At 36.0% G+C, this 26,325-nt stretch overlaps 1 protein-coding gene and 1 long non-coding RNA gene across 2 annotated transcripts in view; one reads left to right on the plus strand and one right to left on the minus strand.

Annotated features, from left to right (window-relative positions):
* Positions 1-26,325, plus strand: part of LOC140236828 (uncharacterized) — an 83,705-nt gene that overhangs the window by 32,995 nt on the left and 24,385 nt on the right. The gene's annotated exons all lie outside the window — the stretch shown is intronic.
* LOC140236829 (uncharacterized) lies at positions 5,021-7,480 on the minus strand. Its single transcript, XR_011901795.1, has 3 exons — positions 7,408-7,480; positions 6,663-6,760; positions 5,021-5,431 (listed from the first exon to the last, which is right to left on the minus strand). It is a non-coding gene; the product is annotated as an uncharacterized lncRNA (long non-coding RNA).

Raw genomic sequence — 26,325 nt, forward strand, 5'->3', positions numbered from 1 at the left:
AAGAGAGCGCTCTTATGAATATACGCTATAATTCTTGAGCATCGTTGCGATATAATGACGTATATTTGTGTCTGAGTGCTCCCACAGCCATCCGTCGTAAACTAGACAGACATTTTCACAAACTACCAAATGCATCCAACATGAGGTAAAAACACAATTGATGCACAAGGCCTGTGCACATAGGGAAAGGGATACATACTACAGGGAGAGAGACTCATGCATATTCATGAGCTTCTCATGAAACGTGACACTGTGCCAAAACTTATGATGCTGTACGATTAACATACAATGTTCATGTAACATGTATATCGGAATGATGTGTCTAATACACCATGTACTCATATGCATACGAATGTATACCTGGAATGTAACTCAGTGCGTCTCAAACCATTTGAAGTTCTACACCTTTTTGTTTTATAATCAGATTCATAATGCTTTACTAGCTTTCAAAATGCTATAAATGCCCTCTTATGACACAGGAAGTTGTAGCATCAACATGTCAGAGGTCAAGGTCAGAGTTTAGTGGGGACAATCAGTAATTTGATAACAGGAAATGTGAGCGTTCTTGTACAAAAAGGGAATTTCCCAGTTCTGTTAAGCCATATCCTGTGGCAATGTCCCCACACACGGCATTTCAACAAGTGATATTATTTGCTGTCTCAAAGATGGGTCAACTTCGTATTGCAGAAATTCTCATTTAGCAAGGAAACATTTGATATTTCCCTCAAATTCTTTGATTTCATGTTTGACTGTGATCACATGACAGAATTAATGCCTTGTTTCCCTCTTGGTACCTGTGGTATCACGGATCACTGTTTGGTGATATTTACTATCTCAAAGATGGGTCAGCTTCGTATTGCAAAATTGTCATTTAGCAAGGAAAAACTTGAAATTTCCCTCAAATACTTGTGATTTCTTGTTTGACTGTGGTCACATGGCAGAATGCCTCGTTTCCTTCCGGTGCCTGTGGCATCCTGACCTGTAGCTACCACGTACAAGGGCCATCAATCCTTAACCAAAGCGTATGTTGTATTCAAGCAGTGCTTTAGACACGATACTATATAGTATAGCAATGAAATTTTGGTCCACAGTTGACAGATGAGGAGCCATTTAAGTTTGAATGCACAAATTCACTCTGCTGAGATAACAGCTTTGGACACGTGACCACATGACACAGTGTTCATAAATTGTCCCAATTTACCACAATCATGAATCTACCCAAATTACCTAGGATATTGACTCTTCATAGAGGGAGTTACATCCTTTTGTCACATTTATAGATGCATATCCAACCGTTCTAATAATTCATCTTGAGGAAAGCAATGCAAAAAAAAAGTCTTCTTCAGAATTGGCATCATCTCAGAATCAAGTCAACTGATGAGCAGTAAGAATGGAATATCCCAGTCACATGCCCCAATACAGCTTCAGAAGTTAGCTGGAGTTTTTAAAGTAGACACTACATTTGATGTTTTTTGAATACCAACTCCCAAATGGTTATGTTATTCCTGGTAGTTGTCTGATCTTGCTTTCGTATCTTAAATGACCTACATTGTTTTCTAATTGTGCTTCTCTGCTCACTTTCACCAAACCAACATTACTCTTGTGGTGCACTCTTTTTACATGTTATTAAAGACAAATCAGAAATGTAGTGCAATAATTTGAAAACCAAAGGGTTATGTACTGCCTTTAATTTGGAACCGGGTTGAATGTTTCTCTCTGAAATTGCCTTGCTTGTGGTGAATTGCTTCGCGTTGTGCACGGCAACCTCTGGCGTATCAACGACCACTCTGGGTCATGTGCCTCCCGCTTGCTTCCTCCCTCTTCACGTACTACGCCATTCTAGCTGTCAGATCGCGTCATTGCTGTCTTGCCGCAGGACATTTAATTGGGAGAACTCCCTCCATGGAGGGAACGATAACCTTTAATCACTGGCTTGCAGAGTCTGAGTTCGGGTTTATTTCCAACGGACTAATAATTTTAACAACCTTTTTTTTCAAGAGCTGATGCCTCCACTGTGCAACCTTTACTCAACGTACTTAAAAAAAAAAAGACTTTGCACAAAACAAGACCTGAAAGTGCAAGGGAGCAAAACAAACAGCATCAAAATTTTGCCTGAAAACGATTATAAACTAAAGACATTGTTTTCAGAACTTTATGCTACTCGTTGCTTTCCAAATATGCCAGACTCCGTGTTTCCATGCATACAGATCATGTTCAGAAGCTCCTTTTTAAACTTGGGACAAAAATCCTGGCACTTAATTATAATAGAATAGTAGTAGTATAGACAGGCCACCAAACTTCCATAACGGTTATCTTTTGGTAGCTAGATCAGGCATTTAGTTGTTATGTTTGTTTTTATTTCATGCCACAACATTTTGTTTTTGCCACCAAAATTTCAGTCTATTCAAACATTTTAGGGGCCTAAAATGGCCACCAGAGAAAAAAAAAGTTAATGTTGAGCCCTATTATAGATGTGGGCATTTCCACAGTAAATGGGTAGTTTTAGGTTGGAAAAACATGAAAAATTAAAATTGTCTTCAGAGTATCCATATTTCAGAGTTTGGTTGCCTAATACCTATATTAAATATTTTTAAGTAGGAAAAGATAACTTTGTATTCAAATAGAGCTTGAGTGGGTATGTAAGTAAGACATGTGTAATAGGTATGGGGCGAACGCGTGTAACACATAGAGTAGGACAGAAATATTGGAATAATGGATTCCTCATACAAAGAATACAAATATTGATTTGAAATCATCTGACACTATTTATTGTACTGATACATTATGATAAGAACAATTTAGGTTGTCCATATTTGTGAAAACATTCATTATTTGTGTCATTTTGAAGTGTGCATTCATGATTAATGCCAGAAAATTTGTGCATCATATCCGAAAGGCGAGATCATGTTTGTACCAAGTTCCTCCATAATCGGGCGAACTGTTGTCATATTCATATCTGTGTAGGTGCATGTGTGTGTGTGAGGAAAAGCCAAAGCTTCATTGCAATAGAGTTTCTTGAAATTCCAAAGTACATGATATGACATGTATCACTGCATTAGTGGTGAACGCATGTAACACAAGAGTAGGACAGAAACTTGAACTTTACAGAGTTTTTTAATTTCCAAGGTTAACAATACACTCCCGTTCTCCAGTATATTGTGTAGTTCATTTTAAACCACAATGTGCAGTATATACAAAGGCTGAAATATCAAAATACTGTATGCAAAGGAGCATTTTGCTGTTGTCATTGGGTCAGCAGTTATCATTTTGTGTCCATTACACCTTGATATTCCTAGATACACGTATGTAAATCAAGTGGATTGTATTTGCCTGTCCAAATTTAAAACTTTTTTTTACTGATACAAAAATACATGTGTATTGATACAGTTTATAGGGACTAAACTAGAATTTCAGTCATCACATCCCAAACTCAATCAACACACAGGCTCCGGAAACAAGAATTAAAACTTGCATTGTTCATTTTTCTATTGCATTTAATGTCCATCAGCCACAGTTAGAAACATAAAGCAGTTAATGTACCAATAACTGATTTCAATGTGAAAAGAAACTGTTATTTGATAGTGCAACAGGTAAATCTGTTCATTTCAATTTACATTCATTCGAAAATGACTAGTTGTAACATTCATTAGGGAAATAATCCTTATAGGGAATCAATACACAAAGAATGACACTTTCAGAATTGTTCAGGTACTGTACGACAACTCTTAACTTTACAACCCATGAGGTGATTTGTAAATTAGAGAACAAAGCATCCTTTGCAACTGATTGACAATTTGCCCTACATCAATGTAAATAAGCACTGAATTGATCAGTGTTTCTATAGTAGCCATGATATAAAAAATCATGGGCGTACATACTCGAGCAGGATTTGAACCTACGACCCCCCTGATCTCCGGACAGGCGTCATCTCCACTAGACCATCGAGCTTCTGCCTGACAGCAGAAAAAAAAATGTTAATAAATCATGGACGTACATGCTCGAGCAGGATTTGAACCTACGACCCCCTGATCTCCGGACAGGCGTCATCTCCACTAGACCACCGAGCTTCTGCCTGACAGCAGTGAAAGCATCTTGACGGAAAAATTCCATGAATTTGAAAGCACCCTTTTCTTTGCCTGCCAATTCAATGTACATTTTTATATGGTGTATAGGGCCTAAACTTGAATTTCAGTTATCACATCTGAAACTACATCAACATACAGGCTCCATAAACAAGAATTAAAACTTGCATTGTTCACTCTTCTATCGCCTTAATGTCCGTCAGCCATAGTTAGAAACATATGCTTTATCAAGAATAATACGGATATCTCCTTATACTTTCGGCTTTATTGGGAACATTTTAAATGGTAGGATATTGTGATACAACAGACTGACACATATGCGTCGAATGTGATATCTTGAACATATTTTAAATCACTGCTCCCAAAGGTAAACTGGACCTTTAATGTAAATCAGCCACAGTAAGAAACATAAAGAAGTTAATGTGCCATCAACTGTTTTCAAAGAATAACACTTTCCAAAATGTTCAGGTACTGTCAGAGAACTCTTAACTTTACAACCTATGAGTTGATTTGTAAATTAGACACACACACACACACACACACAAACACCCTTTTATGTGCCTGCCCATTCGATACATACGTACAATGTATTCAAATGGTGTATAGGGCCCATTCTGGAATTTCAGTCATATTCCAAAACTCGATCAACATACAGGCTCTGAACACAATAAAAATTGACATTGTTCGTTCTTTTATCGCCTTAATGTTCATCAGCCGCAGTAAGAAACAAAGCAGCTAATGTAACAACTTTTTTTATTCAATTGTATCCCTGTTTATATCTTGCTTTAAAACAAAAGGGATGGTAAGTATTGGTTTAGGTGATGACTCAGCTTTTAACTTTTTGAAATAGCATACAGGTTCTCTTAAAGGCATTGAAAGTTTACTTAAGTGAAAATCGGTTTTGGAAAGGCTGAGATATCAAAAAAGAAAGTTAAACAAAGTGATCCTAATAAAAGTTGAAACCCAGATCTTCTATTTCAATAACATTGGTTTACTTTGTGGCTTCATACCTCAGCCATTCGAAGACCATGTTTCAGAAGCTAAACTTTGAATTCCTTGTAGAATTGTATGCTCATAAAAATTTCATAAGTGGTTTCTTAGTACATTGTATTAGATCTTGCAAAAAGTTAAAAGCTAAAGTCATACCATCTGATATACTTTACAACTTGAAGGAAAAAAAAAACAACAACTGCTGTCTTGTGGTGCTTTGCTCCTCCAAGAGAATGGGATCAGGCATTCTGCACAGGATGTTGTTTGTAGATTCTCCGGAGATGTCATCTTTGATCGACCACATGAAAACTCCATGCCTCTTTTTTCCCCATTAAGTCATCATCCGGGATGTCTTTTACCTGTCAAAAAAAAAAAAAAAAAAAATTATATACATAATCAACAAATACACATATTGAGTTCATTTCATCAAAATTTTTGAAAGTTTGGAATATTCCTATATACTGAGCGCAGATAAAAAGATTGTTCAAAAGGCATGTACATGTCACCTGCAATTGAAATATAGTTGAACATTTTGCTGCATAGTTATTCCGTAAACCAAGCAATAAAATACACAAACTACAAATACAGTAGACTCTTAAAAAAAAAAAAAAAATCTATCAACCCACCTAGCAACCTTTCCTGGCCAAAGTTTCAAAAAAAGGATAGGTGTAATTCTTGGTATCGCCAATACCTAGGTGCCGTGTGGAGAGCAGTGTTTTAGATGCATTATGAGATAGCTTACGGGACAAACTTGACCTGGTTTTGGCTGCACATGCACTCAGATCATGCTTTATCTTTATCCAGAGATATTTTTTGTTGAAGATTTCTTCGCTTTCCATCATGTGACCAGCACATTGAAGCCTTGCAGTAGTGAACCACGACTCTAGTGACCGCAAATCAGTAAAACTTAGAAACTTTCAACTCTTTTCAGCTGAATTTTAACTAAGAAAAAAAGGGATGGCAATGGAAAAGCAGACGATTAACTCCCTTGAATCATTTGGGAACTGCGACATCTACTTAGCGTGAGACAACCAGAAGTGAACAAGGGCACAAAAGAATCCCACAGTGTATCTGTGACAGAGCTCTTCAGCATGCACAGAAGTTTTTTTGCACACTGGCGATACAGAGAATTGATTGCAACGTCATGAAAATATTAACAAAATTCAAAAAGATATCTATGATAAAATCTTCATAATAAAAAAGAATATGCCATAGTGTAAAAAAATAAAATAAAAATGGAGGCCATGGCTTCTATCTTTGAGGGGTAACAATTAATGTTTGTTTTACACTGTAGAAAGCAATTCAATATCTCCAACAAACATCCTACACAAATTGCTCTGCAATCATTTATTCATGTATGCACTATAAATTTATGTGCTTTAAAAATGAACAAGAAATAGTCCTGTAAATAAAAGGAATCTTTTTTTTTTTTGTCATGGTCTAAAAAAAAAAAAAAAATATATATATATATATATATATATATATATATATATATGCAACCTTAACATATTTAAGAGTGCCAATGTAGCAGCCTTCTTGGCCAAAAGAAAAAAAAAGATTACATAATAAAACGAAAATATGCATTCACACTTTATCACTACAAAGCAGACAGGCTAGGCATGATGAAGGGATGCTCTGGGCACTCAGAAAATCTCCACCACAAGCTGTAGAACAGGGCCATGCAGCTTCTGTAAATAAAATGATAATCGTATCAGAAGAAAACCCCAAATAACCACAGATGTGGCTACATGACAATGGACCAAAATATCATGGAAGACAACAAAATGAAGACTAGTTATGTACCAGTTCTATGACATCTACAAATAAAATATTTACAATACATAATAGCATGGCATTAAAAATATGGAGGCCATGGCTTCTTTGAAAGGTATTACTGTTACTTGTAATGTCTGTTTTCCACTGTAGAAAGAGATTTCATTTCTCCTACACAATTTGCTTAGTGGTCATTAAATCATGAATGCAATACAAATTTACAATCTTCATTAAATAAATACAAAATAGCTCTGTACATAAACATAACATCGGCATCGCAGAATTTCTGCGAAGTGAAGTTGCGGAACTTCGGTCATGTCATATTTATAAGAGCAGAAAGATTTGGGGCTGATTTCATCACAGGGATCGTTTTTAGGACACAACACAGGCCAGCAAAGAGCAAACATGGTGGATGGTGCCACAGCTGGAATGAGGCTCTGCACAGACAACTGTCCAGGCCACACAAGACAGGGTGTTATGAACAGATTGTACATTGAGTCAGGGTCGCTTAGCTCCAATGAGCCCTCCCGCAAAATCATAAAAATATGTATACACACCTCACCGTAACACTGGAAAGCAGACAGGCTGGGCACCGGCATGATGTTCGAAGGGACGCTCTGGTCACTCACGACACAGATTGAATCACCACTATTGCACTAAAAGGTGCAGAACAGGCCAGCACAGCTTCTCAGATAAGTTGCTAGTTGTCTAGTCTACATCAAAACATAGAAATAGAATCTAAATAAATAAATCACATCATGGAAATCATGAGAGAACTGCAATGAGTAGACTGAGCTCATGTGGCTGAAGGACAACATCAACAACGTTGGAAGTCGAGTTTGCACTTTGGTTGCTTACATTGTTGGGCAGAAATAAATCAAGTCAAATCCCGATGTAAACCTAGTAAATTTTCTTTTCTAACTTGTTTGATCATGGGTGTCTACATACACTAACGTTATCGTGTGGTTACACTTGGGACTCGTGTCACTAGCGTAGCGCTAGCCTGGCTTTCTAAATTCTATATTAAAAGTAAAACGTTAGTTAGATTCTACAGTACACTCGTACAGTGCGTCAGCTCACGATGGACAGTGGGAGTTAAACTTGTATTCAGCCATTTAAAGTACCACTCTTGGCTTAGCTTTCGTTCATTGCTATTCTTTCACTGTCAGTTTGGTTTTATTTTGAGGAAAAAATATTACGAAAAGATGAAAAGAAAGATTATTTGAAGCTGGAAGCAACGAAGAATTTACTGACAAAAAATAACACATGTGGGACTAGGCTCAGTTATCGTCCGTGTAAACTCGAAAACGAGCAGTGAAAGCTAGCATACAGAGAATCTCAAAAGAATTTCTAATAATGCCAGCAGGGCCATTAATCCTAAAACTACGGAAGATTCTACTCTAGAATGCAAAATTTACCTTTTGTCAGCGAGAGTCGTAATCACCTCCGTCATATTCAGATCTGAGCAGTCGATGGGTTGCACATACGCAATGCAGACACAACACGGGAAATTTCATGCGAACGATACGCAACCTCGGACAGAACGGCGCGAAACAACGAGGTAAACAAGACATGAATCTGTCTGAGTTACGCGCGTTCAGAACACACGTAACGAAGACCGATTGGCGATTCTGTCCACCGTTCGTGCGTCCCACCAAGCGGAGCGTACCCACTGAACGCACGTAACATACTGGACAGAATTAGAAAAGGAAGCTGAAGCTAGATAACTAAATGTTCTGAAAAGACAGCTATGCTTGTGGCGCGAAACCGAAGGCAGATGTCTAACTTCAGGGTAGTGTCCGCGTTTCTGTGTTAAATCGAACGACACTGGAGTGTCTCAACTAGCAGTTACGTACGTTCGCGGCGTGGACAGAAAATTGAATTTGGTAACTTTGAATACGGATATTAAATATTTGGTTTAATTTTCTGTTGAATTAGTGAAACCTAACTTGAAACTGTCGTCAGCAAAGTGTATTTAACACAAAATAACTGCACTCTGACGCCTGGAAACCAAACGAAATTGAGGCCGAACGTACGTAACTGAAGTAGGACAGAACGCCGATCTTTTCGGTCCAGCTTGCTTTCCACTCTCTCAAAACTCTTGTAATCGTTCAGGGCGAACAAGAAAATGATTTCTCGGTGCGTTGGTGATAAATTTTGAATTATAATCCACCCAGGATGCGTGTCTTCTAAGAAAATTTATTTTATACAAGTTGCAATTTATGTCAATTTTTATTTCAAATTTGCACATTATCAATAATATTAAATAAAAACAAACAAACCAGCACATCACAAAAAAATAACAACAGGACTCAACGAGGTTGAATATTTTATTTCACCTTACCACATGTATTCAAGAAATAAAGAAAAAAAGATGATTCAAACAAATATTTTCAAATGAAATTGCTCCATGTCTTGAGTGCATAAAACTACCCATTTACCGTGGAATTGCCCATATAAAACCAGAAGTATTAGTAGTAGTTGTAGTAGTAGTAGTAGTATTAGTAGTAGTAGTAGTAGTAGTAGTAGTAGTAGTTGTTGTTGTTGTTGTTGTTGTTGTTGTTGTTGTTGTTGTTGTTGTTGTTGTTGTTGTTGTTGTTGTTGTTGTTGTTGTTGTTGTTGTTGTTGTTGTTGTTGTTGTTGTTGTTGTTGTTGTTGTTGTTGTTGTTGTTGTTGTTGTTGTTGTTGTTGTTGTTGTTGTTGTTGTTGTTGTTGTTGTTGTTGTTGTAATGATAGTAGTAGTAGTAGTGATAATAGTGGTGGTAGTAGTAGAAGTAGTTGTAGCTGGAGTAGTGATTTTTTTTTTTTTTGGATAAAGATCATGCTGATCAAATGTACAAACCAAGGTGTGTCCATCATTTGGCATGTGATATGTACTTCTTGGGAAGATTCCAGCGCGCTGCATTGTGGTTGGGTAATTATTGTTTGTCCACCTGTACAGGGCATGAGACACTGCAGGAAAAAGGTCATATTTTGTTCCGTGTGGTTTTAGCCATGCAAGGCCACAGAACGTAATTTGTGATTGTATCCAAAGTGCTTTTTTTTTTTCATTATAGTCATGAAACTGGCCTCATGTTTAAAGGGCGAAAAATGGATTCTTTCACACTTTGTGCTTTTCATCATTTTGTATTTTCAAAATCTGATAAGAAAGAGAAAGCAAATGCAAACAACATTCAAATTACAAAATGATGAGATGAACCCAAAGGTGATATGGACATCTGAGATATCTGTGGGATCAGTACATGCAAGCAGGCCTTTGTACAATGTCAGTTTCAAGTGAATTTCAAGTGAATGCAATAGACAAGCTTTGATTATGCAATGAGTGAGAGAAGTGGATTGGAGAAATGGTGCTCATATTTAATAGTGAGAATGTGCAAAAGGCAAATATAATGAAATATGGCCTAAGAACATTTAATAGTACAAGTAATGTCATTGGATGAGATGATAAAAAGATCCTTGTGGATCATGAAAGAATAGTGATCCATTTTGTACATTTATGTATATTGATATGATAGTAAGATGTGGTCACTTGGTATTGTATATTGTACTTCACATACTGTAAATGTCTATATTTTGTAGAGTGGGTTGAAAACATATTCTTGGGTTCTTGAATTCATGCTGCGCAATTGTCAACCCATTCAAAATATGCAGAGACAATTGTGAAGATATTTTTTTGCGGGTGTTAGAATTTGCGCTAACCAACAGTAGCATAAAATACACCGAAATCAATTTACCAAAAATCTACTTCCCACAAACATGTCTGCGTTTACAGTATAAAGTATACCACAACCATGTCCTCATGATTTTTCCCTGTTCAGATGCAACCTTCCTTCCAGGCTAAGCATGACCACTCTTGTGCAATTTAACCCTTACTAGGAAAAGTGTTATCACAACTCTCGGTTTAAAGGGATGGTATAGTTTTGGTTGATACCTAATTTCAGGTTTCTAACATTTTTTTGTGTGAAATAATGAGAAACCTCTTATGATATATGACAGAGCAAGTAATTCCATGAGGAATTCAACGTTTATTTGATGAAAATGGGTTTTGAAATGGCCAAGATATCCAAAACAGAGCGATTCTAATAAGTGTGGGACCCACACTTTATAACGATCGCTTTGTTTTACTTTTTTTTTTTGATGTTTCAGTCATTCCAAACCCGATTTTCATCAAATAAACTTTGAATTCCTCTTAAAATGGTATGCTCTGTACTATTTCATTAATGTTTTCTTGGTATCTTGCAAAAAGTTAAAAGCCCAATTCTCATCTCCACCAATACTGTTCCATCCCTTTAAATCCAAAAATACCATAATGTTTATTTGTATAAATTAAAACATCACACTTTTCAGAACATGTGAGAGGGGATGTTTTAATCCTTTCAAAGGTTGTCTGTGATCAATTCTATTGTAGTGTTATCATGTGTCTTGGACACAGAATTCTGTACCACATGCCTGTAATAGTTCATACAATTTTCCTGTTTAAATTCATCTGTTGACTCAGTTGTTGTTTTCTTACTGTATTCTGCTGTCAAAAAGGGCAATTATAATATTGTCTCTGATAAGTTCTACATAATGATGTGAGCAACCGATTGCTTGGAAAGACAACTGTCTTTTGTCTCATCTTTGTGGTCATCGCCAAAGTTGTTGGCTCATACTAGCTGCATCTCGGCCCTGCAATCCAATAAATCCTGCTATCATAAGGCGTTTAATTATAACTGTTCCAACCCCACACCCACCACAGATAATCCCTGGTTAATCCACTCCTTGACCCACAACTTTCACCCCCATACGTCAAGTGAAATGGTATATCCCGGTATTAGCCATCATGAGCACTAACAATTTTAAAGTCATTGACACCTATTAGTCTCAGACTTATTCACCTAACAGTGAAGCCAAAAGTGTGGAGATGTGTGCTAACTGATAATTAGTATTACTACTAGCCCCTTCTGAGTGAAGCTTAAAATGCATTGATAGTGCATCAGCATTATAATTTAGATAATTTATACAATTTGGGGGAATGTTAGCAATTTGGAATATTCTGGTATCAGTTTATTTGTTACATCCATCTCCAACTGCAGCAGTGGGACCAACAAGTGTAATTTCCGTGGCTTAGAAATTTGAGGAATATCTGCACTTTTGCAATGTGCACATCATTTCATAAAACATTCAGGGGGTATGTTGTCATCTGTTTTGGATGTTTCATCTATGGTATACATAATGCATCTGCACATTGTCTCTCTGTTGTCTCAAAAATTGATTTGAGTCAAATTTCCTTTTGCTATCCAGACCAAAATTGGGTGCACTTGAAAAAAAAAAATCATTTTCAAAATTGCAGCCTCTTTTCCCAGGCATTGCTGGACTCTTCCTTTATAGGGGATTTAATCTATTTGATTAAGACAAGAATCTTTCATGTCAGAATTGAGAGCAGGCTTACTTCCAAAACTGACTTACAGATAGAATGATATTTGTAATCTACAATTTTATTACATTTCCAACAAGTTCTTAAAAAGGCTTCAAAATTGGTTCAATTTTGCACCTTTACTAGTGTCACACTTGGAGCACCTTTACTGTGCCACTTTGCACCTTTCATGGCAGAAAGGTGCAAAGTTGCACCTTTTAAGGTCAACACTGGTCTGAAAGCTGCAAAGTTGCACCCATTGAGGTACAAAGTTCAACCTATTTTTCTTCAGAGTGTTGGATTGATGTGAGTTACAAGTGTATTTATCGTAAAATATTTACAACTTTTCAGTCAATCTGAATATTGTGATGCCTGTATATTTCAGGTTAGTTGTTGCTCTATAAAAGCAGTACTGAGGTAGTCATTATTTGCATAATTTCAGCAGCTATAGTTATGTCTCGGTATATGCTTATGACTATTTTTTTCTGTGCAGGTTGAATTGATATCTTACTTTGAAATGCCATTTACCCTTTGACCCTGACTAAGAAAAGGATTGCACTTCAGTGAAAGGGTTCAGGAATAAACTTAAAGGTGAGAACTATTATATTTAAAATATCATCATGAACTCAACAGTTAGCATAACACTCAGACTCAGTGAATTTTGTAACTAATCTGGCTAGCATCTTAAAATTGTAAAATTAGCATCATTGAGAAATACCTGTTATAATGAGAAATGAATAAAATTGTGCATACTTTATAGCAACCAGAAAAAAAAAAGTTAATGAAACAAAATTAGAAAAATGTTGTCATTTAATTTAATTCAAATAATAATAGCTTGGAGTTAGTTTGAAGTAAACTCTGACAGTGAACTCTGACACAAGCTGGTGGTACATCAACCAGTGCCTACAGATAGAGTTTTGCGAAAGAAAAGTAGGAAATGTGCTTGCTCTCAAGGGAATAAGGGCTACTTTCTCCTGAAGGGATCTATTCGAGGGTAGTCTGACTAAGAGAGGCATTAATTAAGATTTTCAGGAGGAGGGTATTTAAAGGCACTTGGCCTTGCCATGCAAAGCAGTATAAAACACTCGCTCACCAAGTCAGTGTAAGCAAAGTCTTGGTAACTTGGGATGGCAATTCAATGCTTTTATGTATCACAGTACAATTTCATGATTAATACCGTGAAATGTCAAGCATATAATGTATCTTAATCATATTCGTTGCTGTATCTGTCATTTTAGTAGAAAATTTTCTGAATCATGGCAACTGAATTATATATATAAGATTTTTAAATTGTGGAAATGTTTTATTTCTTCGTGCTGAACTCAATTTAGCCTGCACTAGGTTATAAGCCATGTGCTTTGTTGTGTTCATGCTTTCTTAGTTTTTTGTAATTTTTCTTATTTGATTCAGAAGAATGACATTACTTCAAAGTAATGACTGCCTTTAATGATGCATGTTAATTGTGGTAGCAGTTGTTTGACAGAGCTTTAAAGATTGCAGCATTGACACTTATCTACAGGAAAGGTTTGAAAGGAACCCATAGGGACCAGTAATGTATTTACCAGATAGGTTGGATATGTCATCTTTTTTCTTTTTGTTTTGTTTTGTGTTTTTGTTCTTTTGAATTAAAACATTTCTTCTTTTTTTTCAAACTGAAAAAAAAAAAATGATAATCTTGCACATGTCATGCCCTGTTTATATGGTAATATAATTACATCTTATGAGAGGATGCAGGTAAAGATACCAGGAAGCAATCACAGCAGATGGTCTTTAAGAAACTTGACTTGGCTCCCCAGTGTCTATAGTATGTCCCCCCCCCCCCAAAAAAAAAAAAAAAAAAAAAATACAATTGGATTTTTGCATTGATAACTTCCAATATATGAGTAAACTGTGCAAATGCTATTTCAGGGCCTTAAATATAACATCTTACCTATATTTTGCAGAAAACCCCATTCAAATTGGTTAAGTAGTCACAGAGAAATGTGGATTGTTGTAAAGCACGCCATGGGCCTGTTTCTTCCAAGTTTAGCACTTGGATGCTCTTGGAACTGCATATTAAACACAATGGACAGAACTTGGAGGGAAGGGATTCCTGACATGTTCTAAAAAAATCCCTATTTCTCTTTGACCATGGAAGCAAATCTGATGAGGTTTTCTGTAAGATGTGGGTAATAAGTTATAGTTTCATACCCCGAAATTGCATTTGGATTGACTCACTATTTTCAAAGTTATCGTTGCAGAGGAGACCGTTGTAATTTTTTTGGGACACATGGTACTTATACGAGATATTCAATGTTGTACATTCTGCTATGCTTTGTGATAACGCCTGACAGCTTTACAAATTGCAAATTAACCAAAGTATAATGATGCTAAATCCTGAGATAGAATTTGGTTTCATTAACCTAGATGGTTTTTCCACAGTTTGTACCCTTGGTTGTGATCTCCACAAAGTTTGTCTTGAACTAGCACCATGTGACTGCATGCCTGCTCACATGTACAGTACCTGAAAATCATGAGTCCACAGCTCTACAGCTGCAGCCAAATTGGTATTTGTCAAAGTTGTGTAAAGTCTGTGCTCTTTTATAAGGTAAATGTAATGAATATTCCATTTTCTAAGTATTATAAGCAACAACGGACAAAAATGTGATTAGAAATACGAACTGGAGGTAAATCATGAGATCAGTGTATTGTAGTGTGCAGTTGCAGAATCAATATGTCTTTTAACGAATTTGGTCAGCTGTAAATGCACCATTGAGCCTTTAATGTCATGCTGAATGTAATCCAAAGACATCGAGGTACGCTAATGATGAACGGGTAGAATGAGGACTGGCTTGACTGAAGGCTCACGTGAGAAAGCCATCTGTGCTTGACTCAGACATTGCAGAATTTGCTCGGAGGCATGGAATCTGTTTCTTTCTTTCATCTTTCTGCCTTGAAACATGTACCACTCACAAGGACAAACAAATGAAAAGAGAGAGAGAAAGAAAGAGAGAGAGAGAGAGTCAGTCGTGGGTGTAGTGGCCAAGCTGGAAATTTTCAACAAAATTTCATCCTTCATGTAGGTTTGGGAAGTTATGACTCATAGACGTGACAAGGGTGCATTCACACTGCACAGCTTTAAAGGGAAACTAAACTCCATGTCCAAAGTCATAGAGCAAAATACTATATAGCCATATGTTTCAAGTGGTTTTTATTTTCACATATTTCATGAGCTTGTTGCTTTTCACAAATTTAATAACATGCAAAAATATTAACTCTGATCCTGACATTAAAGGGATCGTATAGCTTTGGTTGAGACCTAATTTCAGGTTTCTAACATTTTTTGGTGAGATAATAAGAAATCTCTTAAGAAATGTGAAAGAGCTTGTAATTCCATGAGAAATTCTCCATTTATTTGATGAAAATTGGTTTTGAAATGGCTGAGATATCCAAAACAGAGCAATTCTGATAAAGTGTGGGACCCACCGTTTATTACGATCACTTTGTTTTACTTTGTTTTTGGATGTTTCACTCATTCCAAACCCGATTTTCAACAAATAAACTTTGAATTCCTCTTAAATGGTATGCTCTGTACTATTTCATAAGTGTTTACTTGGTATCTCGCAAAAAGTTTAAAGCCCAATTCTCATCTCCTCCAATGCTGTACCATCCCTTTAATGCGATGTGTGTGCATGCATATACAGGTAGGGAGTACTCGATATATGAACAAAGTGTGTGACAGTAACAGGCCATTAAGGTGAGGCATGTCTTCCCAATTCCTCTATCCATGCTGTACTGAGTGATCGTGAAGTAAACCACTTTCAAAATTGTCAGGAAATCCTGTTTGCAAAAAAAAGTAGACTCACTGTCGGCATTTACAGTAAGACAGACAGAACTAAAAGCAAGCATGAAATCATAAATTTATTAGGTATTAGAATGTGGCAGGTTTTCTGGAAAAGTGATATCTTTTTTCAGTTCATATGAAAATTAAATGAGATAATATGTTGTGTTTGCAAAAAGTAGACTCACTATCGGTGTATATAGTATAAGTCAGACAGACTTAAGAAATTTCATAAAAGCAGGCATGAGATCATAAATTCATTAGGTATTAGAATGTGGGAAGTTTTCTGAAAAAGCGATATCTTTTACAATCCATATGAAAATCAGATGAGATAATGTGTCATTCCTTCACAAGTCTCCCATACACTTGTATGAAAACCTTCACCAAGTTTTCCTTGTTGGTGTGATTGAGAAATTTCATCCTTTACATCATATTGTTTTAGATATTTAATAGCAATTATTATCATAAAGGGAAGGGGGATGTAGACCTGAAATATTTCTGAATTATTGACCAAAATATTTATGTAATATCTCGAGTATAAAGAAACATTTAATAGGAGAATTATGATAATAACACCATTGCCTTGTCATATTTGGATTTAGTGATTGAAAGTAATTCAAATATTTTATAGAAATGTGACAGACCATAACTCTGTTTTGTTGTTGTTTTATTGATGGAGCATGTGTTGTTTTTCTTGTACAGGTGTGTTTTACTTTACTCTTCTAATTACATTCAGCTAGAACATTTGAGTTCAGTTTCCCTTTAATTCTTCCAGGGAAACCAGCCATAACTCCTGCCCTTGCTTTGGTTCTCGAGCATCGAGTCATGACAACTTCACATACATGTTGTGTATTGGCAGTCTCTTTTGGTAGTGATTAATGCATGACTTTACAATAGTGGGGTGAAATGTTCAGAAATTTTGGATCAGTAGCGAAGCTTCTCTTGATACACTGTATGTCCTTGAGCAATGTCTGTGAAGAAAATATTGAATTTGATTGATAAACTGTTGAGTGTATTGCAGACTTTACAGCATTATCCTTAAATTGGCAATAACTTTGGAACATGGATAAGTGGTTTACTGAGTAAGATGGTGCGTGGGAAAGTGCTATTACAAGGAAGTGGGGAATCAAGAATTTGAGAAGTGATGTAAAGAATGAAAAGTAACTTAATGATGCATGCAGTGATTGATACACTATTAAAAGTAAACTTTGTTTCAAATGTTATAAAGAAACTTGATATGTGTATTTAAAACTACTGATATGCATGTACTCTTTTGTATAATAATATGCATGTGGAACTGTAATGTCTGTAATATGTAATGTGAGTTTGAAATGATTTAAAGCATTCTTCTGTGATGATCAGCAAATTAAAGGGACTGTACAGTACTGGTTGAGCTTGGGATTCAGGTTTATAACATTTCTAAGTGAGATAATGAGAAACCTCTTTTTAAATATGAAAGAGCATGTAATTTTAAGAAAGATTCAACGTTTATTTGATGAAAATTGGTCTTCAAATGTCTGAGATATCCAAAAAGGTGATAATAATAAAAGGCGACAGGCCATGCCTTTCATTAGGATCTCTCTGTTTCACCTTGTTTTGGGATATCTCAGCCATTTCAAAACCGATTTTCATCAAATAAACTTTTGATACCCCTTAGAACTGCATGCTCTTTGACATCTCATAGAGTGGTTTTTGAATATCTCGCAAAACATTAAAAGCTAATTCCTCGCCTCAACCTGAACTGTACACACCCTTTAATTTATGATTGAAATGATGTAAAACAAGGATAAAAACTGTGATAATGATGTATAATGATAATAATAATGGTTATCATAAGCAAAAGAAGAAGAAAAATAATTAGCCGTCTCGAATTACGAAAGCAAAAATAAATGTGATAATTATTGAATATGACCTCTTATTGTAGAATAAAGTAAAGTGATAGCATCTGATTAGTACAAATTTGGTTTAGACCAATGTCACTGACTTGGGAAAATATGTGAAAGTTTGCAAATTTTCCAAAACTTTCCTCTAGTAAAAGAAGATGTGTGATTCTTGTGAACAGTACTCTATTAGCTGAAGTTCATGCGGAGATAAAGAGGCACTTTTTTTTTTTTTCATGGAATACATGTATTGTCCTCATCCTGGATGTACAAGTACCGGAGGTGTTTTTGTGGTTTTACACCAACCTTGAAAAGCTTCGGCAATAATGTACTCTTCTAACTTCACCACCACAATGCAGCACTAAATCAGCTTATGAACAGTTGTTTAAAGGGATCGTATAGTTTTGGTTGAGACCTAATTTCGGGTTTCTAACATTTTTTGGTGAGATAATGAGAAACCTCTTATGAAATATGAAAGAAGATGTAATTCCGTGAGGAATTCTCCATTTATTTGATGAACATTGGTTTTGAAGTGGCTGAGATATCCAAAACAGAGCGATGGTAATAAAGTGTGGGACCCACCTTTTATTATGATCACTTTGTTTTACTTTGTTTTTGGATGTTTCAGTCATTCCAAACCCGATTTTCATCAAATAAACTTTGAAGTCCTCTTAAGATGGTATGCTCTGTACTATTTCATAAGTGTTTTCTTGGTATCTCGCAAAAAGTTAAAAGCCCAATTCTCATCTCCACCAATACTGTACTATCCCTTTAACATGCAGACTGTTCAGTTTTTGTGAAAAATTATCAGTGATGAAATTATTAGGTATTTAATAGGACATTTCTCAACTGATGAAACCATTCATACTGAAATACTGTATCTACGTAGTTTGTAATGGGTAAATGATTGTTGCCATGTAGCGTGTGGGAAAGACACTTCATAGCAGTGCTGCTTCATTCAACCTATGAAGGTATGTTATGCATTGAAGTCAAGTTAATTACACAGAGACACTTCTATGATTGAATATGGAAAAATACATTGTGATCCTGACTGCCAGTTTTTGTCTAGAATCCACATTATTTGGTGAGTTTCTCTTTTGAGTCACTGTCTTTTGGCCAGTAAAGATCACCGTCGGACCAGTAACTGTTTCAGGAATGGACCAGTAAAAAATGGGTTAGTGTGCAGCCCTGCTGTTGGAACCAAAGCTGTGGCTTGTATACTGTACATACTGATGTATGAGCACACAAAAATGAAACTAGAGAAAAATCCTATCTAGTGCATAAGCACCCCTAAAAAAAAAAAAAAAAAAAAAAAAAAAATCTGTGAAAAGCCACACTTTGCAAGTTTCCTGCTTTTTTGAAATTGAGGAAGTATTGCATGTTTATACCGACCATACAATATAGGTGAACAATGCGCTGCAGTGAAAGTCCAATGTACTACACTGGTTATTTTTTTTAATGGCTGTGACCTACTGGTGTACACGTAGTATCCTGTTATTACAGAATACCTGGTTTGATTCTTTGTTTTGATATCGTGGTAATCATGAGAGGTGTTGTGCATACCCTCAAGGACTGTTTTATTATTGTTGATTGCACTTGGAGGAACTGCATATATCTTTGAAAATGTGAAATTCAATTTAATTGAATTTCATTTCCATAAATGTGGTAGAACACAATTACATACATCAAAGCATGGAGGCATATGAAAATATACAAAGCAGAGGCTATAGGTAAAATGATATTTAGAAAGTGGAGAAATCAACAAAGGCCAAGACCAGCCTTTCAAAGAAATATTTGATGAAGATGAAGTTATAAATTCGTTGAAAGGATCAACTAGCCATAAACTACACCTTGCAATTGTAATCACATTGTAATGTAACACACACATACACTCGAAAGTGGATACAGGGGAATTGGGAGAATGCATTGTGGTAAAAATTTTGTGATAACATGATGTTCCGATGACTTTATCATGGATGACAATGTGATAAACGAAACATGGTGCACTTTGTGCCTCTGCAAGTGCGAACAAGGCTTTAAAAGGGGAAACTACGCTATTGAGGCATCCATTCCAATTTAGGCCAAAAAATCTCAACTCTGTATTCAAAAAGATTTTCATCACTCATGTAAAGAAATTAACTCAGGCCTTTTATTATATCACCTCTGAATAATTTTCACTGTGATGTTTGGGGCACAGTCTTGTCGCCATGATTTAGAGGTGAATTTCTCATTTGGCTAGTCATTTTATTGTCAAGAAGCGATATCTTCCTCCGACTTGCTTTGATGAGCTACATCTTAAAGAAAAAAAAAAAACTAATGTATTCAGCTTCATTAGTTCAGTGTTGATGAACTGAGTGTATTTTGAACTTAAAAAAGGCCAGAAAAGCAACCAAATATCACATAATTTATGTGAAAAATGAGAGAAAGTTATGATACACGTATATGCTCATAACTTTGGATGTATTACTTCTGAATTAAAAACTTTAACCCTATAAAGCCCAAGCTATTTTGACCCTTCCCAGGCCCGGGGGGGGGGGGGGGGGGGGGGGGGCACATTGTGCCCCCCCCCATATAACTTTGTTATTGTTCGGTGTTTCATTGTCATATTTGGCACATGGGTAGAGCAACTCACACTCTACATGACCGCATACTTGAATTTTTTTCAAGGTCACCTATAGAGGACGCTGTTTACCAAAATATAAAGAAATACATAGGAAATGTGCTAAAAACATTATTTTTCTGCGTGTTCTTTATCCCCAGTATTTATGTCTTATCATAGACCAATGTTTTTCATATTTTCCACAAATGATGTGCAAGTCAAAGCTCATTATTTACTACGGTTGAAATGTCTCAAGGTCACCACATGGGGGCGCTATTCATAACAAAATAAAGAAATATCTGTGATGTATTGTTTGGGATAGGTACATGCATAGTTATCATATTTCATATTCCCGTAATATTGGAATTTTAAGTTTGCAGATTGATAATGTGATAAACGAATGATATTAGAGGTATTACTTGGGTGAAGGAATCAAAATGACACAAAATAGAACAGCAATCTTTGGAAAATACTGTTATTTCTAAGTATCTCTTATATCTATTGTTTTATGTCGTTGTCACAGAAAAACAATGGAAATAATAGGAAAAACATTTCAGGGCCATAATTACTTCACATTTTGCTTCTTCAGCAAATTTCAGCCAAGAAACGCCCATTTCATACATTATAACATTCGGTAATTGGAATTGGAACAGGAAAACATGCAAAATCTGACTGACATGGTTGTCAGTTTATGGTTGCCATGGCAACCAGCAATATCAAATATAGCTAAATGATATATCAAAATGTTCGGAATAAGATTTTAGGAAAAGTCACCAAATTTGGTTCAAATTGGATTAAGGGCGAAGGAGTGGCGAGTGAAAATCTGGTAGGGGGGCACAATGTGCCCCCCTTGGGCTTTATAGGGTTAAAGGGATGGTACAGTATTGGTGGAGACGAGAATTGGGCTTTTAACTTTTTGTGAGATCGCATGATGTAGTACAGAGCATACCATTTTAAGAGGAATTCAAAGTTTATTTGATGAAAATCAGGTTTGGAATGACTGAAACATCCAAAAACAAAGTAAAACAAAGCAATCGTAATTAAAGTGTGGGTCCCACACTTTATTAGAATCGCTCTTTTTTGGATATCTCGGCCATTTCAAAACCAATTTTCATCAAATTAATGTGGAATTCCTCATAGAATTACATGCTCTTTCATATTTCATAAGAGGTTTCTCATTATTACACCCCAAAATGTTAGAAACCTGAAATTAGGTCTCAACCAAAACTGTACGATCCCTTTAACATATGTTGGTATTTGTACATCCCCTTTTCACTTTGTTTTTTGGTCAACATGTGAACTTCATTTCAGACTATGTTGCTTTAGCTATGCATCAGCTTAATGTGCATGGCTGTGCAATATCAACTCAAATGCAACATTTGTAAAATTTCTAAATTCATGTAAAAAGTAAAAGAAGGATGCATTCAGTATCAATTTTTCCCAGCATCGCAGCTCTTTTTCAGTCATCATATTTACAGAATTGTCTCTTAATCTACATCTACTTCTTGATCTCTCACTTTCTTTAGCAGTCTTCTGAACTTATCTTTGTACATCATAGACTTTTCCTTTGAAGATTTTGGTATCAAACATAACTTGAAGCTGTCAATGTCTTGTAATCATCTCGAAGGTATATAGTTCTTAGAAGAGATCATAGATGAACACTTTCGTAACATTTGAACATTCTTTTTTCAATTCATTTCAATTCAGATTTTATTTCCAGTATCGGGCAAGTCCAAGCTATTTTGCACCAGTAACGCGTGGGACATCTCAAGAAGATTTAGCCCTATATTGCACTGTTAAGATTGAAATTTCATATGTTGGGTTGCTTTTGATAGCTAGTAGGTATCTTCATTCAAAACAATAGAAATAATGAGAATCAGGCGTTCAGTATTTAATTTATGCAAATTTATTCTCCAGTAACGCGTGGGACCACAAAAATTGTCTTTTTTTTCTTCTTTTACTTTTATCTCAATTATTGTGAAAATACTTGATATACTATGAAATCATTACAAACATCTTTTTCTACAACAATAACTGTACCTGAAACAAAACATTTCAGAAAAAATCATGAAACTGTTTTCTCTCAAGGTCAATTATAGAAACATAGGTATAGTAACGCGTGGGACAAGTAACGCGTGGGACATTTTTGTCACTATGAATATTGTGATGTGAATTGCACATTTGCTCAGAGAAACTTTAATATGGGTACTTATTATCTAAACAGATGTATTTCTAATAAATTCTTGCATATTCAAATGATTTAGACCCACCAGAACAATAGATATAATAAAAAAATATGAAATGCCTGTGTTATCCTTTATTTTTTGACATTTGACTTTGAATGTGACCTTGAAAATAGCATGTTATGATCTTTTGTGAATTATTTATCCAAAGTGGAACTTTTTACCAAATTTCAAGTCAGAATTCAGAAAATTACAAAAAATCCCTCAATAATGTACACATTTCCCATAGAAGACTAAAATTTAGTACACTTCCATTGACTTGTACACAAATCGTCCCACGCGTTACTAAAATGTCCCACGCGTTACTAAATCTAATTGAAAATTGCAAGTATGAGATTTATCAGACTAACTTTTTATCTCTTGGATATGATTAGGTCCATTGTGAATTTGTGACCGGCAACAACGGTTTCAGGCAAAAGTCGGGAATATTGAAAATTCATTTTTTCATTGAATCACCTTGCCCATTTCCTAAGCTTTACATTGATATAAAACACTTGTATTCTCCGGTGCTGTAAGTGGTCATATAAAGCGAAATATAATGCACTTTTTGATTTGTTAGCCTGACAAAATTGCGAGAAAACGGGCTTTGAAGATTCCCCTCATGCTCGAAGACAATGCCCAGCGGCGATGCGAGGTGAAAATCACCCATCCATACGATGGTGCCAATCGAGATTAAACTCCGCCTCTAGCAACCACAGCGGCTTCTGATTGGCTCAATGAGAGAGTCAAATTTCCCGGGCACCTTCCTCGAAACTCAGCGTATGGAGCCGAATGCACAATGCGTTTCGCTCGGGTGTGTTTACCAGTACGTCTTTCAAGATGGCGGATACGATAATTACAAGCTGCTGGTTACGTGTGTATGGTGCACGTATTATTCAATGGCATCCACACACTGTGCCTGTGTGTATACATGTACGTCACGGGAGCGGGTAGCACATTCGTATCCACATCTTTACAAATCACGTTTTTATAGCGCCGTTGATTTGTCTTGTAAATTTCATCATTGGGACCCTTTCGAAGACAGAAAGATGAAAAGGGTCATGCTTCCTGTATCTTTTTTTTTTAAGCTGTACATGTGTCACATAATTGTGTGGTAAACAAGCGAGCAAACAAACAAACAAACAAACACGACTTTACTTAGTTTGGTGCAATTTTGACGTTTACGACAGTCTATTATTTGAATACTGGTCATTTATGACCACACCTTTTCTCGTTTCTGCTATCTTTTTTAGTCAACCTGCTGTCATATTTACTGCAGGCACAATTAACAAGTCAGTTTCAGATCGTATGCTGCACGATATGTGTGGCAATTTGCCACTCTGATATGCTTAAAATCATGTTCCCTATTGTATCTATTTTCACGTTAAGTGAGTGCTGCCTAGTGTTGCTGTTCACTTTTTGTTTCACTTCCGTTGTCGAACATTGCGGTAGAAAAGTTCGGATAGAAAGCCAAACGAAGAGCTTACACTAAAGACCGAGCGTACTGGTATCTATTGTAGCAACAACAATGGAGCGTGCATGTGTGGACAAAACATTTCCGACACGCTGCCAGGCGTATCTCCGAAAGCCGAACTATGTAAATGTGTGCGACACATCAGCCAATCGCACGTGAGATGCCGCTCCGTAGCAACACTGGGCATAGTGGCGCGGCGTTCGAAAGAAGATCGAAACTGACGAGTGTGATCCAACATAGGGTGTTTAAAATTTAATTTTCGGTAGGAAAAACTTAATGTTATGCTGTGAAATTTAGTGTGGATGTAGAAAACATATCAAAGATTCAAATTCTGCAAAAACCCAAAATCGACAAAAATAATGGTCAAAATCTTTGTACCCCGCCTAGGAGGGAATTTGCTTTTGCGACTTTTGCCTGAAACCGTTGTCGCGGGTCACATTTGGTCTTTTGAAAGTTTCAGGTCAATCAAATCATTAAATTTTATGCAAATGAGAAATAATGACCTAAAAAAGTAACGCGTGGGACATGCTAATTTTGGCCCATCCCTCATTTGCATATTTAATCAGTTGAGAAACTGAAAATCACAGTCATGATAACTTGTTAGTCAGACTTAAGGTCACCATACTTATTTTCATAAAAACTTGTAAAAATTAAAAGATACATTTTAAAATGCAGAATTTTTGAATGTCCCACGCGTTACTCTAAATTTTAATTTATGCAGATTCATTCATTTATTGCTGGTTATGCGGAAAGATTTTGACTTTTTCTTTTTAAAATTCATGTATTTTAACTTCTTAGCTTTCAAATGATACCAAGTTTAGGTAGATTGACCCATTTTGAATTTTCAGTCTTGTGTGATCAAATAGCTTGGACTTGCCCTGTCTATCGCAAAAATTTCTATTCTTCCATTCTATTTGGATATAATATTCTTTTATAACCCGAGCTTAGAAGACATTGTGAAAGCCTAAAATGATGTCACATCACTTTCCAGCAATTGACAACTGACATAGCTTGAATGCATCCTTGTCTATTCTTCCTTTTTATGTTTTCATTGCCATGGCAATACAGATCACCTGAAGGTCAATACATGAAAAGTGGTGGCACATGGCACCATAAATCTTTGCTGGTAGAGTCACCCTGTGAGTCAAATCGACACTGAACTGTAGGATACTGTCAGTGCTTTACTTTACTCTTTCACTACTCTTACACAGTGTAGCGTGAATTTAGCTTTTTCTGAACATCTTCAAAAAGTGAAAAGCAATTATGCAAAGAAATCTGCAAGAGTGTCTATACAGATGAAGCATCACCTTATACTTTGACCTATATGTTACTGATGTAACCTAGCTTTACTATGAAGATTACATGGAGGTAATTATGCCATTTACTCATTTAGTGCCAGCAATCATATTTTTGTGATTTAAGGCCAAAAAGTTTTATATCTTTTTCATAAATTGCTAGAAGTGCTTTCTAAAGAAAAACAGAAACAGCACTTGTCTTTCATTAAAGCAGTGATTTGGTGATACTAGTTAGTGTTCAATTTTGGTTGCAGAATCATTACATGCCTCAAAATTGCATAACTTGTACCTGATCCATAGATTGGCAACATGGTTTAAAAGAGGAACATTCATGTTCTATATCAAATTGACATTATTTTAATTTTCTTAATTTTGCACACATGTAAGGAATTCAGCCAGTTCCATCTAACCTTTCTCTGGTATCAAGATACACTGTGTATGCTGTAGGATTTAATGTTGCCAATTTAGTGATAATTTCTAATTTTTGCAGAAAAAGTACCCTAGTACAGTACTTAAAGGGTTAAATGGGATGAGGCCTTATGGATGGAGGCTGTCTAACAAGATGAGGCTATCAGATTTTGTAGCACTAGACAACTAGAATACTTTAGCAGACTTATCAGGCTAAAAAGGAGGTCCATGTCACTTAACTCATTCCCTGCCAGATTATGAAGTCCACATAGACTCAGCACATGGTCCACTGCGTCTTGGGAAGTAGTGGGTTAATGGAGCCATTCAGTTAGAATAGCCTGATGCATCATTAACCACTCTTGAGTCAATAATCAGATGATTGAATGC

Source organism: Diadema setosum, chromosome 13 (assembly GCF_964275005.1).
Source record: "Diadema setosum chromosome 13, eeDiaSeto1, whole genome shotgun sequence".
Taxonomy (NCBI): domain Eukaryota; kingdom Metazoa; phylum Echinodermata; class Echinoidea; order Diadematoida; family Diadematidae; genus Diadema; species Diadema setosum.